Source organism: Triticum urartu, chromosome 5A, assembly GCF_056163025.1.
Source record: "Triticum urartu cultivar PI428250 chromosome 5A, HENAU_Tu73, whole genome shotgun sequence".
Lineage (NCBI taxonomy): Eukaryota > Viridiplantae > Streptophyta > Magnoliopsida > Poales > Poaceae > Triticum > Triticum urartu.
The window spans coordinates 480,619,248-480,638,612 of record NC_141877.1 but is presented as its reverse complement, the minus strand read 5'-3'; positions in this window follow the sequence as shown (position 1 = coordinate 480,638,612).

Genomic DNA, 19,365 nt, shown 5'->3' with positions numbered 1-19,365 from the left:
GTTTGACTTTCGTTGCTTCGTTTGATTTGTTTCTTTTTGCAAACCGGAGTTCTTAAGTTGAACTTTCTGGTTAGATCTCTTATTTGAGTTTTACCTGTGCATTAGATGAATACTTATTGTATGCTTGTTTGTTTGTCTGCGATAGAATACCCGGAGTGCGCCGCCTGTTACTTCGAATCTCTATGTTTCGCGGATCATCAGCAAGGCAAGTAACACTTTGATCATACCTCCTACTACCCAGTTTTATTGCATTAGATAAATCCTCAAACATTGCATGATTATGATCTACTTAAATTGTGGGATGGGAAGTAGTTGAGGTAGTACCTATTACTTGTTTATTATCAAACCTTTGGGAGTTACCTCTACGTTTGCCTATTATGCCATGCTATGCTAGTAGACGTGGATTGGGTGAGTGATATCCATGACAGATGTGAGTTTTGTTAATTCAATGGTTTATCTAAGGTGGCAACTTAAACACACATCTGGGTGGATTGAGGTACCTGGGTATTCCAGGATTTCCTGTTTTTCTTTATGGACCGCCACCCAGGCCCAAAGGGATCATGGGATTTTTCATACTAGAAACTTCCATGTGCAGCCACAAGCTATTATGGGCTCTAGCATAGTTGATTAAGTCGTGCGAACTCTTACAGGGTAGACTAGCAGATGTAGGGGAAAGTAGGTGTAACGGTCTATCCATCGTAAGGTGCTAGCGCTTTTGAAAGACTATGTCTCGGTCATCCGTCTTCTCAAACACCATGAAGTGCGAGAAACCAAACGGAGGCGATTGAGTCTTGTGGGGAAAAATGCGCAAACCTCTGCAGAGTGTATAAACTAATCATGGTTAGCCGTGTCCCCGGTTATGGACATCTTGAGTATCTAGTACTTGGATTATCATGTGAATCTCAACATGTTACTCTAAATTAATTTTGTTGGGTTTGTTTAATGATGATGCTTAATTGGGATTGAGAATGTTGTCAACCATTCTCAATGTTTAACAACTACCATGATAGTTAATTAAAATTTATTCCTTTGTAGCAGGGAAAAATTGTCTTTACGCAAAACTGTAACCATAGGGCTTTCCACCAGCCAAATATGCATATAGTATAGCAGTTTCATTCCATTACTCTCTATGTGTATCTTTGCCAGCATATTCCATGTGCTGGCCCGTTTCGGGCTGCAACGTTAATGTTGCAGACTTTTCAGACGACGATTAAGTAGTTTTTAGGTCGTGGTTCTATACTCAGTGATGCCGTTGGAGTTGATGGACTCACTTATCTTCCAAGCCTTCCGCTGTTATCATTATTAGATGGCCTTAAGCCATATTTTTTGTAATAAGTTCTCTATTGAGACACTCGATGTAATAAGTGTGTGATTGCTACTCTATTATAAATCCTCCGAGTACTGTGTGGTGTCAGCATTACTGATCCAGGGATGACACCTGAGCACAGAGATCAGACCGTTTGAGGTCTGGTCGCTACAGAGATGGTATCAGAGCACACGCTGACTGTAGGACACAACCACTAAGCTAAAGACCTAAAACACTATTCACTCTCTTCTCTTTCTGACTTCTCATCTTTTCTATTCTTTAGGATGGCGGATGCAAGGAACAAGTTCACGCAAGCGGATGAAGATACACCCTTTGGACGTCACTTGAAGGAAGTCACTAGATACCTGAACATAGGAGTACCAAGCTTCACCGAAACCTACAACGCCACCTTACCTGAAGAAGAGCGCTGGATGATTCAAGTTCAAGTTCCAGGAAGGACGTTCATGCCAGTCACTGAGCCCATAGAGTTTTCTTTTGATGCACCAACTTGGAGTCTAGGAAAGAGCATGGTAGCTCACATCGCCATGGGACGCATTGGAGAAGTCTACCGCAATGATCTCAAGGATACTATCTACCAGATTTGTGGGCGCCGAGATGAGCACTGGGAGATGATCAGCAACAGAAAGGATAGATCAATTGCAGCTTTTATCCAGGAATTAAACCAGCACATTCGACGACAGGAGAACCAGATGTGCACCGACATGATAGACCTAAAGAAGGCAAGGACAAGAATCAAAGAACTGGAGGAAGAACTCAAGGCTACACGTGAAGATTATGAAGAAGAAATTGAAGTATTGGTGGAGAAGAATGACGATCTGATCAAGAAGATCAGAATATTTATTTGAGGCCCTACACTAGTAGAAGAAGACGAAGAATCCAAGGAGATTCTCCCAGAAGACTACATCATCATAGACGACACCGACTCGGACCCATATGATAGCGATGATGACTATGTTGATGAAGTCGGAGCAGATATCATGGAGTCTGCAACCGAAGAATATTTCTAGTAGACCACCTCATCAGTAGTAGTAGTCCACCATGTAAATACAATAGTCCGATCACTTTTGCGATAGTTAGATCGATTGTATGCCCTTGTTTGATTGAATGAAGTGAATTGTTTGCTTTTGCCTCGTGTGCATATGGGTAGTGTTTTCTCTTTAGACCCCTCTATTCTTAAATCTCATCTTTTCTAAACCCTCAGATGCCGCCGAGACGTGACCCTGGATTTACCTTTCCACAGGAGCTCACCCAGTTGATCCAGCAGTAGAACACCCTGATGCAGTTGCTAGTCCAGAATCAGAATTAGGGGAACAACAAAAACAACCCACCACCACCACTTGTTGATCACTTAGCCCGTTTTCTTAGGCTAAATCCACCGGTGTTTTCCAGTAGCACCGAGCCGATAGTAGCATATGATTGGCTCCACAAGACAGCTAGAGAGTTGACCACGACAGGATGCACAGATGCGGAGAAGGTGAAGTTTGCCGCGCATCAGCTTGAAGGACCCGCGGTATCATGGTGGGAGAATTTCACAGCCACTTTCCCCGTCGACACTGTCACATGGGACCAGTTTCAGCAGGCTTTTCGTACTGCCCATGTTTCAACAGGAGCTATGGCCATGAAGAAGCGTGAGTTTCGCAACTTGCGCCAAGGAGGACGGACAGTTATCCAGTATGTGGAGGACTTTAGTAAATTAGCATGTTATGCCCCAGATGACGTTGCTACCAATGTAGCTAAGCAGGAGAAGTTTCTGGAAGGACTAAATGATGAGTTGAGCATGCAATTGATGATAGCAACCTTCAACAACTACCAGGAGTTGGTAGATCATGCTCTTATGATTGAAGGCAAGCAACAGCAAATTGAGAATCGCAAGAGGAAGTATGGACAAGGAAAGTACAATTCTGGAGCAGCGGAAGCCACGTTTTACCCCTAGATCGGGAGGACATTTTCAGCATACCCATGGAGGAGGTGGCTCGCACAATCACAATGGCACCAAGAATGGTAATGGCAATGGAGGAAGCAACGGCCAGAACCGTACCAACCCATCAACCCCAGCCAAGAAAGACCTGAGCCAAGTCACTTGCTTTAAGTGTCAGAAGACCGGACATTATGCCAATGAATGTCCTGAAGGCCAGAATGGCAATGGAAGCTCTAGGAAGAAGCCGAACCCTTTCAATAGGGGACAGGTGAACCACGTTAACGTGGAGGAGGTTGAAGAGAAGCCGGATGCGGTAATCGGTAAGTTTTTGGTTAAGTCATTTACTGCACTCGTTCTTTTTGATACCGGTGCATCGCATTCATACATATCAAGGGGATTTGTGGATAAGTATAACCTGCCCACTAAGGTTCTTAGAACACCTATGCTAGTAAGCTCACCAGGAGTGGAATATATGGCCAGACAAGGATGTTTTCAAGTGACATTGAGTACAGGTAGGCATGTGTTTCCCTCGGATTTAATCATTTTGGAATCACAAGGATTGGATGTAATTCTGGGTATGGATTAGCTATCGATGTATGGAGGAAACATCGATTGCGCCAGTAAGACAATTTTGCTTACCACCCCAGAAGGGAGAAGGATCAAGTATGTATCCCGACATATGCCAAAAGGGACTCAAGTAAATTGTTTAATAGGAGTTGTGCAGGAGGAAGTACTAGTGGTAAGGGATTTCCCTGAAGTATTTCCAGAAGAGTTGCCAGGCATGCCACTGGATAGAGATATTGAGTTTTTGATTGAGATATTGCCAGGCACAGGGCCAATATCGAAGAGACCATACAGGATGCCTGCAAAGGATTTGGTGGAAATTAAGAAGCAAATTAAGGAGTTACTGGATAAAGGTTATATTCGCCCAAGTTCTTCACCTTGGGGATCACTAGTACTTCTAGTGGAGAAAAAGGATGGATCGTTAAGGATGGTTGTTGATTATCGTGGGTTGAATGAAGTAACGATTAAGAACAAGTACCCACTACCAATGATCAATGATCTATTTGATAGATTGCAAGGAGCTAAGGTATTTTCCAAGATCGATCTGCGATCATGATACCACCAGTTGAAGATTCGAGAACAGGATATACCTAAGACGGCTTTTACCACCAGGTATGGGCTGTACGAGTATACCGTTATGTCATTTGGTCTGACTAACGCACCTGCCTATTTTATGAACATGATGAACGAAGTGTTTATGGAGTTCTTGGATAAGTTCTTCGTGGTGTTCATTGATGATATTCTGGTTTACTCGAAGAATGAAGAGGAGCATAAGGAACATTTGCGATTGGTACTTGAGAAGCTCAGAGAACATCAACTATATGCCAAGTTTAGCAAATGTGAGTTTTGGTTGAAGGAAGTAGGATTCCTCAGACACGTTATATCCGGAGAAGGTATAGCAGTAGATCCCACTAAAGTAGATACCGTGACCAAGTGGGAAGCACCAACCACAGTTGGCGAGATCCGGAGTTTCCTTGGACTCGCAGGATACTACCGGAGATTCATTGAGAATTTATCCAAGATTGCAAAACCTATGACGGAGTTATTAAAGAAGGATACCAAGTTCATATGGACTGGGGAGTGTAAGGCTAGTTTCCAGGAGTTGAAGAAATGCTTGGTTACTTCACCAGTATTGATTTTGCCAGACCAGACCAAGGATTATGAGGTGTATTGCGACGCTTCACGTCGAGGACTTGGAGCAGTGCTTATGAAGGAAGGGAGAGTTGTTTCATATGCCTCAAGACAGCTTAAGCCCCATGAGTTGAATTATGCTATGCATGATTTGGAGTTAGCAGCCGTAGTGCATGCACTGAAGACTTGGAGACATTTTCTGATTGGAAACCATTGCGAGGTGTACACGGATCACAAGAGTTTGAAATACATTTTCACGCAGAAGGAGTTAAACCTCAGACAAAGGAGATGGTTAGAGCTCATCAAGGATTATGATATGAGATTGCATTATCATCCCGGAAAGGCTAATGTAGTAGTTGACGCATTGAGCCCTAAGAGCCATGTCAATACACTAATGACGGGAGGAATACCAAGGGAGTTAGCCAAAAATCTTCGAGAGTTATGTTTGGAAATAGTTCTGAGAGGCTATGTAGTAGCATTGGAGATTTAGTCAACTTTGATGGATAGAATCAGAGAAGCTCGGAAGACTGACAAGGAGATTGCCTCTATAAAGGAGAAAATAAGCGAAGGAAAGGCTAAAGGATTTCGTGAGGATGAGCACGACACCCTATGGTTTGAAGACCGTGTTTATGTGCCCAATGACCCGGAGATCAGGAAGTTGATTCTGCAAGAGGCACACGATTCACCATATTCGATTCACCCAGGAAATACCAAGATGTATTTGGATTTGAAGGATATTTTCTGGTGGACAGGAATGAAGAAAGATATTGCGGAGTATGTAGCAGTTTGTGATGTATGTCAGAGAGTAAAGGCAGAGCATCAGAAGCCAGCAGGATTGCTACAACCATTGCCGATACCCGAATGGAAGTGGGATAAGTTAGGCATGGATATTATCACGGGATTACCCAGGACTCGTCCAGGCTATGACTCGATTTGGGTTGTAGTTGATCGGTTGGCGAAAGTAGCTCATTTCATCCCGGTAAAGACCACTTATACCAGTGCGAAGTTGTGCAAGATATACATGACCAGGATTGTATGCTTACATGGAGTCCCAAGGAGCATTGTATCGGATAGAGAAACCCAGTTTACCTCAAAGTTCTGGAATCAGTTGCACGAAACTTTGGGTACCAGGCTAGAGTTCAACACAGCTTTTCATCCACAGACCGATGGACAGACCAAGAGAGTCAATCAGATTTTGGAGGACATGCTGAGAGCTTGTGCGCTAGATTATGGATCTAGTTGGGACGACAATTTGCCATATGCAGAATTCTCTTACAACAACAGTTATCAATCCAGTTTAAAGATGGCCCCTTTTGAAGCCTTGTACGGAAGAAGGTGCCGAACTTCGTTGTCATGGGATGAAGTTGGAGACCACCAGTTGTTTGGACCTGATTTGATTAAGGAGTCTGAACAGAAGGTGAAATTAATTCGCGATAGGCTCAAGGTAGCTCAATCCAGACAGAAGAGCTACGCAGATTCCAAAAGCAAGGAGACAGTTTACGAAGTCGGAGACAAAGTTTATCTTCGAGTATCCCCACTTCGAGGAACAAAGCGCTTTGGTGTTAAGGGAAAGTTAGTGCCACGATTCGTAGGACCATACCGAGTTTTGGAACATATGGGAGAAGTGGCCTACAAGTTGGAAATTGTCCGAAGGATTGTCAGGAGTTCATGATGTGTTCCACGTTTCTCAGTTGAAGAAGTGCCACGCGGACATGGCTGACATACCCTTGAGAGACACAGTGCCATTGGAAGCAATTCGGTTGGACAGTGATTTGGCCTATGAAGAGAAACCAGTTAAGATTCTCGAGTTTGCCAGCCGAGTCACCCGCAGCAAGGTTATCAAGTTTTGTAAGGTTCAGTGGAGCCACCACACGGAGGATGAAGCCACCTGGGAGCGAGAGGAAGATTTGCTCAAGGACCACCCTCACCTATTTTCTAGCCAACCCGAATCTCGAGGGCGAGATTCATCTTAAGGGGGGTAGGTTTGTAACATCCCAAACTTTCAATTTGGAATGTTATACACTAGACCATCAAAGCATATCATAATTTATTTGCTTTTAGCTTTGATCCTAGAAATTCTACGCAACTCAAGGACCCACGGAGAGAGTTGGGGATTTCGTTATTTTCATATTTGAGTTTTCTCAAATTTTGAGAATAGGATCATTTGATTTTAATTATTTTATCATCAATTATTTCTATTACAAAAATATGAGAGAGGGAATAAAATGACTTTCCCAAAATAAATAAATATTGAGGATTTAATAATAAAATCAAACAAGATTTTATTTCAGAGTTTTTCGGTATTTTATTTGAATTTAGGAAAAATGTGCGTTTTTCAAAATTGCATTTGGGCCCCAAATAAATGTTCACCTTGTGCGGCTTGATTTTAGAAGCCCGGGAAAAATTATTTCGGGATTTTTGGAGTCCGTTTAGTATTTCTTTTATTTGTTTTTCTGCGCAGAATAATTTAAAAAAAAACGCGAACCGACTTCGGGCCATACCCGAGCGGGACTTCGCCCGGGGGCAGCCTTTAAATAGCGCCGCCCCGAGCCGCCCCAGCCCACCACGCCCGAAACCCTAGCCGCCGCTGCCCGCCGCCAACGCCGCCGCCGGACCCGCCGCACGAGGTAAAAAAAAGAAAAAATGTCGCGGTTTTTTTTAAGTTTCGGTTTTTTTAAATAGATCGGTTTTTCCGATTTATTTATTTAACGAGCGTTCGTCCGTTCATTCGTTCTAGCGAGCGTTCGTCGTTTTTCTTTTCTCGGATTAAATCCGTGATTTTTCTGATCATGATTCCTGATCCGATTTTCGTTTTAGTATAACTTTTCGCTCGTTTATCGGAATCAGGCGATTCAAGCGCCTGGAGTTTCGTCTCGAAACCCTCTAACCGTTTAACCAACTTAAACAAGTTTTTTTAGATGAATACTTATTGTATGCTTGTGTTGATTTGTAAATGAAGCCTGTTTTTTTTGCCGTTTGACTTTCGTTGCTTCGTTTGATTTGTTTCTTTTTGCAAACCGGAGTTCTTAAGTTGAACTTTCTGGTTAGATCTCTTATTTGAGTTTTACCTGTGCATTAGATGAATACTTATTGTATGCTTGTTTGTTTGTCTGCGATAGAATACCCGGAGTGCGCCGCCTGTTACTTCGAATCTCTATGTTTCGCGGATCATCAGCAAGGCAAGTAACACTTTGATCATACCTCCTACTACCCAGTTTTATTGCATTAGATAAATCCTCAAACATTGCATGATTATGATCTACTTAAATTGTGGGATGGGAAGTAGTTGAGGTAGTACCTATTACCTGTTTATTATCAAACCTTTGGGAGTTACCTCTACGTTTGCCTATTATGCCATGCTATGCTAGTAGACGTGGATTGGGTGAGTGATATCCATGACAGATGTGAGTTTTGTTAATTCAATGGTTTATCTAAGGTGGCAACTTAAACACACATCTGGGTGGATTGAGGTACCTGGGTATTCCAGGATTTCCTGTTTTTCTTTATGGACCGCCACCCAGGCCCAAAGGGATCATGGGATTTTTCATACTAGAAACTTCCATGTGCAGCCACAAGCTATTATGGGCTCTAGCATAGTTGATTAAGTCGTGCGAACTCTTACAGGGTAGACTAGCAGATGTAGGGGAAAGTAGGTGTAACGGTCTATCCATCGTAAGGTGCTAGCGCTTTTGAAAGACTATGTCTCGGTCATCCGTCTTCTCAAACACCATGAAGTGCGAGAAACCAAACGGAGGCGATTGAGTCTTGTGGGGAAAAATGCGCAAACCTCTGCAGAGTGTATAAACTAATCATGGTTAGCCGTGTCCCCGGTTATGGACATCTTGAGTATCTAGTACTTGGATTATCATGTGAATCTCAACATGTTACTCTAAATTAATTTTGTTGGGTTTGTTTAATGATGATGCTTAATTGGGATTGAGAATGTTGTCAACCATTCTCAATGTTTAACAACTACCATGATAGTTAATTAAAATTTATTCCTTTGTAGCAGGGAAAAATTGTCTTTACGCAAAACTGTAACCATAGGGCTTTCCACCAGCCAAATATGCATATAGTATAGCAGTTTCATTCCATTACTCTCTATGTGTATCTTTGCCAGCATATTCCATGTGCTGGCCCGTTTCGGGCTGCAACGTTAATGTTGCAGACTTTTCAGACGACGATTAAGTAGTTTTTAGGTCGTGGTTCTATACTCAGTGATGCCGTTGGAGTTGATGGACTCACTTATCTTCCAAGCCTTCCGCTGTTATCATTATTAGATGGCCTTAAGCCATATTTTTTGTAATAAGTTCTCTATTGAGACACTCGATGTAATAAGTGTGTGATTGCTACTCTATTATAAATCCTCCGAGTACTGTGTGGTGTCAGCATTACTGATCCAGGGATGACACCTGAGCACAGAGATCAGACCGTTTGAGGTCTGGTCGCTACAGAGATGGTATCAGAGCACACGCTGACTGTAGGACACAACCACTAAGCTAAAGACCTAAAACACTATTCACTCTCTTCTCTTTCTGACTTCTCATCTTTTCTATTCTTTAGGATGGCGGATGCAAGGAACAAGTTCACGCAAGCGGATGAAGATACACCCTTTGGACGTCACTTGAAGGAAGTCACTAGATACCTGAACATAGGAGTACCAAGCTTCACCGAAACCTACAACGCCACCTTACCTGAAGAAGAGCGCTGGATGATTCAAGTTCAAGTTCCAGGAAGGACGTTCATGCCAGTCACTGAGCCCATAGAGTTTTCTTTTGATGCACCAACTTGGAGTCTAGGAAAGAGCATGGTAGCTCACATCGCCATGGGACGCATTGGAGAAGTCTACCGCAATGATCTCAAGGATACTATCTACCAGATTTGTGGGCGCCGAGATGAGCACTGGGAGATGATCAGCAACAGAAAGGATAGATCAATTGCAGCTTTTATCCAGGAATTAAACCAGCACATTCGACGACAGGAGAACCAGATCCAGAATAGTAAATGAAGCCTGTTTCTTTTGCCGTTTGACTTTCGTTGCTTCGTTTGATTTGTTTCTTTTTGCAAACCGGAGTTCTTAAGTTGAACTTTCTGGTTAGATCTCTTATTTGAGTTTTACCTGTGCATTAGATGAATACTTATTGTATGCTTGTTTGTTTGTCTGCGATAGAATACCCGGAGTGCGCCGCCTGTTACTTCGAATCTCTAGGTTTCGCGGATCATCAGCAAGGCAAGTAACACTTTGATCATACCTCCTACTACCCAGTTTTATTGCATTAGATAAATCCTCAAACATTGCATGATTATGATCTAATTAAATTATGGGATGGGAAGTAGTTGAGGTAGTACCTATTACCTGTTTATTATCAAACCTTTGGGAGTTACTTCTCTGTTTTCCTATTATGCCATGCCATGCTAGTAGACGTGGATTGGGTGAGTGATATCCATGACAGATGTGAGTTTTGTTAATTCAATGGTTTATCTAAGGTGGCAACTTAAACACACATCTGGGTGGATTGAGGTACGTGGGTATTCCAGGATTGCCTGTTTTTCTTTATAGACCGCCACCCAGGCCCAAAGGGATCATGAGATTTTTCATACTAGAAACTTCCATGTGCAGCCACAAGCTATTATGGGCTCTAGCATAGTTGATTAAGTCGTGCGAACTCTTACAGGGTAGACTAGCAGATGTAGGGGAAAGTAGGTGTAACGGTCTATCCATCGTAAGGTGCTAGCGCTTCTGAAAGACTATGTCTCGGTCATCCGTCTTCTCAAACACCATGAAGTGCGAGAAACCAAACGGAGGCGATCGAGTCTTGTGGGGAAAAATGCACAAACTTCTGCAGAGTGTATAAACTAATCATGGTTAGCCGTGTCCCCGGCTATGGACATCTTGAGTATCTAGTACTTGGATTATCATGTGAATCTCAACATGTTACTCTAAATTAATTTTGTTGGGTTTGTTTAATGATGATGCTTAATTGGGATTGAGAATGGTGTCAACCATTCTCAATGTTTAACAACTACCATGATAGTTAATTAAAATTTATTCCTTTGTAGTAGGGAAAAATTGGCTTTACGCAAAACTGTAACCATAGGGCTTTCCACTAGCCAAATATGCACATAGTATAGCAGTTTCATTCCATTACTCTCTATGTGTTACTTTGCCAACATATTCCATGTGCTGGCCCGTTTCAGGCTGCAACGTTAATGTTGCAGAATTTTCAGACGACGATTAAGGAGTTTTTAGGTCGTGGTTCTATACTCAGTGATGCCGTTGGAGTTGATGGACTCACTTATCTTCCAAGCCTTCCGCTGTTATCATTATTAGATGGCCTTAAGCCATATTTTTTGTAATAAGTTCTCTATTGAGACACTCGATGTAATAAGTGTGTGATTGCTACTCTGTTATAAATCCTCCGAGTACTGTGTGGTGTCAGCATTACTGATCCAGGGATGACACCTGAGCACAGAGATCAGACCGTTTGAGGTCTGGTCGCTACAGAGATGGTATCAGAGCACACGCTGACTGTAGGACACGGCCACTAAGCTAAAGACCTAGAACACTATTCACTCTCTTCTCTTTCTAACTTCTCATCTTTTCTATTCTTTAGGATGGCGGATGCAAGGAACAAGTGCACGCAACCGGATGAATATACACCCTTTGGACATCACTTGAAGGAAGTCACTAGATACCTGAACATAGGAGTACCAAGCTTCACCGGAACCTACAATGCCACCTTACCTGAAGAAGAGCGCTGGATGATTCAAGTTCAAGTTCCAGGAAGGACGTTCATGCCAATCACTGAGCCCATAGAGTTTTCTTTTGATGCACCAACTTGGAGTCTAGGAAAGAGCATGGCACCTGAGCACAAAGATCAGAACGTTTGAGGTCTGGTCGCTACACAACAAGACTTACATCAGAACTATCTACATATGCATCAGTATCAATAAAGGGGGTGGTGGAGTTTAACTGCAGCAAGCCAGCTTTGACTCAGTGGCTAACCTGAACTATGACTGCAAGCAACTCTTTTGAGGTGGCGCACACGAGTCCACATATTCACCAATCAATACACCACTATGGATCCGCTCCCGTCTACCTACGAGAACGCCATCCATAGCACTCACGCTTATCTTGCGCATTTTAGAGTATCCACTTTCACTTGTCTATGAACTGTTATAGGCAACCCAGAAGTCCTTTACCGCGGACGCGGCTATTCGAATAGTTTATACCCTGCAGGGGTGTACTTCATCACAAATGTTTCCACCACTTAGCGCCTGCACACGACATGTGCTCGACAGACTTCAAGCGAAAGCCGACGTGGGTGTAGACCACGACCTGACTAACCACACAAGTCTCTAGTCCAGGTTTATCGCCTATTCGGGTCCCATCCGCGAGGAGATCCGGCCGAAGTTTCGCTCATAGCCCCAAATGATGTGTGCAGGGTTCCCGAGACACCAAACGGGCGCCCGATACACCATGCCACGGTGTATCTACCGCATCATAGCCCACCCCTAGGGTCAGTGCTACGCATGGCCGCCAACACATATCCTATAAACACCAGAAACTAGTTGCAACTCCTGGACAGAGGACGAGAGGGGTCGGTAAGTCGAGCGGGGTCATATTTTAGGGCCCAATGTGTGGTAGTAGCTGTTTCATGGATCACAAACACAAAACTCAGTTCCTGAGAACGGTTTCAATGAGACAACCCACCATGTACTCCTACATGGCCTCTCACCGCTACCTTTACCAAATCGTGTTCACACACTTAGCTCACACACAGTAGGGCATGTTCACAACTTTCCAATTCATTCCCGATGGATCAGACCTGACACAACTGTAAGCAATAGCAGGCATGACAAGCAAACCTGAATGAGTAGGCACATCAAGGCTCAAACAACTCCTACTCATGCTAGTGGGTTTCATCTATTTACTGTGGCAATGACAGGTCATGCAAAGGAAAGGGGTTCAACTACCGCGGCATGTAACGGTTGAATCGTTGTTATCCTAATGCAGTAAAAAGAGAGCAGGAGCGAGAGAGTGGGTTTGTATCGGAATGAACAAGGGGGTTTTGCTTTCCTGGCACTTCTGAAGATAATATAGTTCTTCATCGGTGTCATCGATCACGTTGTCGGAAACATCATCGACTGAGAGGGGACGGTTACCGGCAAACAGAGAAGGACACAATCAATGCAATGCAACAATATGATGCATGAATGTGACATGGCAATATGCTGTTGATTGGTCTAATGCAACTAGCAACAAGTTAAATGGAGTTGGTTTGAACACTAGGTTCAAATTCAAACTCCACATGTGCTTTCTTAAATACCATTTAATCGAATTGTCCTAAACAGAGGATATAAGTTGCTCTAACACGCATGAAAATGCCATAAACAGATTCCTTGAATTTTTCTGATAATTTTTCATACATAAATTATTTCATTCTGAGTTACAGATTATTTTCTATGATTTTTAGAAGTTTTAGGCATTTTCTGAAAATAAATAAATCATTTAGATTTATTTAAAATCCAGAAAAGGTTTTACTACGTCAGCATGACGTAAGAGTGACATCATCAGGTCAACTGTGGCTGGCCAGGTCAAACCTGACCAGTGGGGCCTACTGGTCAGTGACACACCGCTGGCATGAGTCACTGACGTGTGGGGCCGGTCAAAGGCCACATCAGCAAGTCAAACAGACGTGTGGGACCAGCTGGGTTAATAACTAGTCTAAACAGAACATTAAGTTAAACTAAACAGGCACTGGGCCCACATGGCAGTGGCTCTAGGGGGTTTTAGCAGGGTCGTTAGCACTAATTAAGCCAGCGCCACGTCAGCTCGCCGGAGCTTGGTCGGCGGTGACCAAATACGCGGCGGGGTTTCGCCGGAGTTGCTCGGGTTTCTCGTGCGGGTCACTGTTTGGCGCACTGGGGGCACCAGGAGGAAGCCCTCGCTCGGCAGCATCGAGTAGAGGCAGCAGCAGGGCGCAGGGTGGCCGGAGCTCGCCGGAGCAGAGGTCGCGGTGGCGCCGGAGTTCGGGCGGAGAGGGTAAGAGGGCTACGGTGCAAGGCAGGGCGAGGGAGTGCCTGCATTAGGCTCCTGAGGACGCACTGAATGCGGTGGTGCGCTCGGACGCGTGCTTGCACGGCCGTAGCCACGTCGGCAACATGGCCGGCGGCGAGGAGCGCTCGGGCTCGAAGGGGGCGGTGGCTATGTGGCGTAATCAAGCATGGGAAGTAGGGGGCTAGGTAGAGGAGCTCACGGCGGATCCAGAGAGCTGGTCGGCGGCCTTGGGGAAGCGCGGACGGCGGCGAACGATGGTGGCGATCTCCGGTGGCCGAGGTTGAAGAAGACGATGCCGAGGACAAAGCAGGGCTTCCCGGCTCGCTTGGCTCGGTGCAGAAGGCGTAGGCGACAGTGGAGGAGCCTCTAGGCATGTCGAGGTGGCGAGGGGAGCATGGTGGCCACGACAAACGGCGACGGTGGCGATGAGCTCCACTCGAGAGGAGATGGGGGGAGAACCAGGGGAGAGGAGAGCTGCGAGGGGAGGAGGGCTCGATTCGGACGGCGCCTGCGTCCTAATCCAGCTCGGTGGAGCCCTCCAGGAAGCAGGAGGTGGCCGGCATGCGACGTGCGCGCGGTGGGCACGCGCCATCGTCCTCCTGGCAGGGGAGGAAGACGACAGGGGGGAGGCCAGTGGGCTGGGCTGGGCCAGGGAGGTGAGCGGCAGGTAACTCTTCCCTCTTCTCTTTTCTGTTTTCATTTATTTAATTCTCTGTTGTTTGTTTTGAATTAGTAGAAATACTAATCCATTTTAGAAAATTCTGAAAATAATCATAGGCACCTTTGGAATTACTCCCAACAGCCTAAAATTACTTTCAAAAGTATTTGGGCATTTAAAAGTATTTATAGTATTTTAAATGCCCAAATGCAAATAGTTATGTCTTAATTAAAAAAATCCAAAATGGCTCCAAAATTTATGAACCCATTTTTGGCAGAGGTTTTAGCCAGAACCAAAAATGATGAACATTTTTTAAGGGCATATTGGGTTCATTGAAAATATTTAAAGTTGGGCCTATTTGCATTGCTTTGGTGTTAGGGGTTTGATCATCCCCATTTCAGTTTCATAAAAAATAAACATGATGCCATGATGATCATGCAAGAGTAAGCAAAGCTAAGCTAGGGCTGTGACAACTCACCCCCACTAAACGAGAATCTCGTCCCGAGATTCAAGACGTGAGGTAAGAGGAAAGGGGGGGTCACAAAACTATCACAATCTTCATGGTCCATTTGCCCTTCTCAAGAACGTTGATTCTATCATCATCTTGATCTTGACATCTTTGCTTTCGAGATCTTCATCCAACACGACGACAGAGATAAACTCTACAGGATTCGATCTTCTCGAAGATCGAGCAACTCATGATCAATTCATGGAATGAAATGTTGAAACATCTCTTGAGTTGAGACAGACAACACACATCGAGAGGGATGGAAGAAACAATTGACGAAGGTTTAATTTGGTAGGCTATAATTCCATGCTTAAGATGATGGTGCATGGGTTCAAGATGGTGAGGGGTTAACTTGACCTTAACACCAAAGCGGGGCACCTTAGGAAAGGTGACTCATAGATTTAATCCCTTAAGTGGCAAAAAGAATTACTTTTGATATAGAGATCATTGAGACTCTTTATACCAGCCTAAGGCAATCACAATCGATCGTTTGATGGAGTTCGGAAGAATGGCACACTCGGACTAGAGTGGACGATGTGGACTACCTTTTTGAAGACAACACAATGGATGATTTCTGCTTATCATCGAGAAGGATTAGCGCCCATGGTAAGACCACTTTGAAGATGATCATAAACAATTACTGAGAGTCATGCCATGGTAGAATGGCACCGTGGTGGTGCATGTTGGGAACAAAATGCAAATGCTGGGAATGATTCTAGTAACTGGGGAGAAGGTTCACCAGCAAAGGTGATTCCACCAGTTGGATGGCTATCGAACAACCGAGAGAACGGAGGCACATTCTAGTTAACGACAACATCAGAACCTAGTGCCTGAGCGTGCTCTCAAGAACTTGAGCATTTCCATACTCATCAAGGTCTTACCAACATCCGTGCCGAGGATCCTGGCAACACATCTTACTACCATGATGAATAGTGATGGACAATGCGGATGCAAAGGAAGATAACACCTTCCCAGATTTCACCTTAGCGAGGCCAAGGGAACGAGATCTGGACGATCGACCGAGAGACATTTAGCACTCTGCTTCTAATGTACTCCTTGATGTGCTAGCGTAACCCATTTATAGATATGGTTTGATACCTAGAACATCAAGTAAAAGGTCGGACTCTGGGAGCACAAGGGTCCATAAGGAGTAACTATTGGGGTAAACCCTACGAAATCCTTATGGGGAGGTGGCCAACTTGCCAAACAAGATACTACAATAACAGGTCTTCCGGCTAGGTGTGTTGGCCACGACATCCACCTTACCGATTACGGAGACCAATATTATAATTCTTGGGAAATGTTCGAACCATCATATCTGCCTGAGATTCAGATCTAGTTGGTACAGGATACTTCAGACTCAACATGTCTGAAAAGGAAAGTTTGCAACACAAATCGACGAGATGATGTTGCGAGAATCTCGGGAGATGAACTATGATAGTAAGCTCCAAAACATGAGCTGTTACTGCTACACGCACGTGAACACGCTGTCCAAGACAAGCATGACCACATGGTAGTCTTATAATAAAACACTACCGATATAAGGTGGGGAACCATCATTTGAGGTAACGAAGTTTCGTGCATGTCCATCTGGGCCCTTTAGGATTTGCACTTGAACTTCTTATCCTTGAATAAATCAACCAGTGGCTTGGCGTGCTAGGGAATACATATGGAACGAAGATGATGAGTCTATCAGACCATAGCATACTTTGCACATGCATGACTGACTTGGGATGACTCCAAAGGAAGCAAAACTAACTCTCTAAAATTCACGACGACTACTTGCATCAAATGCACATGAATTAGAGGAAGTCACTTCTTACAACAGACATATACCCCATGGCTAGCATGAAGGTAATGCTTTCAAAAGTTTCCAGCACTAGCTTAATGTTCATCACGGGTCAGGGAAAGACAAGGATGTTGTCGATGGGCTCAACAACAATTCATCTAGGTTTCCATAAGGATGGAATCCCGTAACCATGTGAACAAGGTGATAGTATTGGTCAGACCATAAGATATAATGGTGTAAGCTCGAGGAAACAACCATGAGTAAGACAACATTACGAACATCGTTGATTCTGATTTGATTTGACGTTAGCCCATAGTCAAATCAAAGATTGGGTAAGACAACAGATCAAACAATTGATCACGAGGATCAATCGATGAAAATATCACCTCTCTTCAACACACACACAAAGATACCCCCTTGGGATGAACTAAGTCGGCAAACTTTATCTCCCAACTCTCCAAGTTGTTGTTTAGCTTAACCAACTAGTTCAGGGGTATCAACACAGGTTCTTGGAGAAGGGTGGTTTGCAGGAAACCAACTCGATCACGAGCTCAACATAACGGTCATGGAACAACCTGGTGACACTTCCGAGAAGATATTCGGAAAATCACGAACCACCGATATGTTACTAAGCCCGAGAACAATCTTGCTTTTGAGGCAAGATGATATGATCAACAGAGCGATGGATTGACACAATCCTAACTCATTGACCGAAGAGTGCACCAGGGAAAATGAACTAGGTAGCACGACCAATCTTAGAATGGTGATTCAATAACAAACACACTAAGAATGAGATTAATGTCCATTAACTACCAAGCAACAGGGTTGCTAGGAGTATTGATTTCACACATCACGATTCACTTGTCGGCATTTCGGTTACAATAACACGGGTACCGAGGGAATAACAATGATGGCGAGAGGTATCACTATATCAAAGGTCATAAGAGATTGTGCAATTCCCATGACATACTTGATATAAAGAGGGTGATACCCCAAGGTGGAACAGATTAGAAGCTAGATTGGCATTCTTGATCTGCGGAGCACAACTGCTTTGACCCAATCCTAGAAATGGATGAGGTACTGGAGTTTGTTACTCCTAGTCATTCTGAAATAGAATGACTCAACGGACCACAAGAGTAAAAGGCATCGATGAACGAATGCGTACATACTCTTGACTATCAATTGATAGACTAGGGTCAGAACATAACTGAAGAGTGACAACCCAAAAGGAACGTACAGTGTTCTGAGTTGTGGGTGCATAGATTAGTATGTCGAACGAGTTCAACATATTACTTCCAGATAACCCATGCAGAAAGGTAGAACTGGCAGAGTCACAATTATCACGGAGAACTCATCAGGAGCACTCTGGTCGTGACCTTTTGGTTCAAAAGAACTCCTGCCAAGAATGGTTCATGATAATTAGAAGAAGGATGTACCACGAACCTCGAGGACTATCGCAAAGGTTACTAATATCCTAAAGGAACTAGCAACACTATCAACATGAGGTAAGTAGGGTGAATCTCGGGTTCAAGAACACATGAATAGAATACCTACTACTACATGGCATCACAGGATGCTTTCGAGAATAATGGCCAGAATCACACACTAGGGATACAAAACATGGCTAGATCACTAGGTGACTCCTTAAAACACCTAGAGCCATAAAAATAGCTCCAACATATATGTCGAGGCAACAGAGTACCTCAACTCACCGATTAGTGTGATTAATCTGGCCCAAATGGACATCAGGAATAGGAGGAAGGGGTTTGCAATTGCATCAGACTAATTGGGGACCTGGGATGACTCGGACAACATAACGGCTGTAAATGCTCAAAAGATTTGAGACATCCTGCAAAATGGTGGCATAACCACTCAACAACATAATATCAAGGTTCTGAGGCCAGCTATGAACATATGGAAGTAGTAGGAACTGAACTGAAGCTTAAACTCAACAATCCTAGGCAACTACGGTTTAGTAACACATCATCCTGATAGATAGATGAGAAGGCCTAGTTCTTAAACCCCATAGAAAAGAAGAGGTTGACTCAGATCAGAAGGACATAAGATATAAGGAGTAAAAAGAGCCTTACGTTCCCTTCCACAATCAATTCCCTTACATAACTAAAGCATTTCTAGACACAACTTCGACCGGTTTGGCTTGGTAATCCTACAGGCAGTCAGGCTCTGATACCAAAGCTGTCAGGACCCCGATTCCAAATCACATCGATCTAGCCAGTAACACCTCATATCACTTTGCGGCATCACGCACGGTATTCCCACGGGTGTCGCCTTACCATGGCCCGGGACTGTTTGCGCCTTTTGGCTCACGTATATGATAGTGTTGCTAGCATCCATATGACAGAGAACCCGGGCCGACATGGCTAGTCGTGAACCCAAAGTGGCACTAAC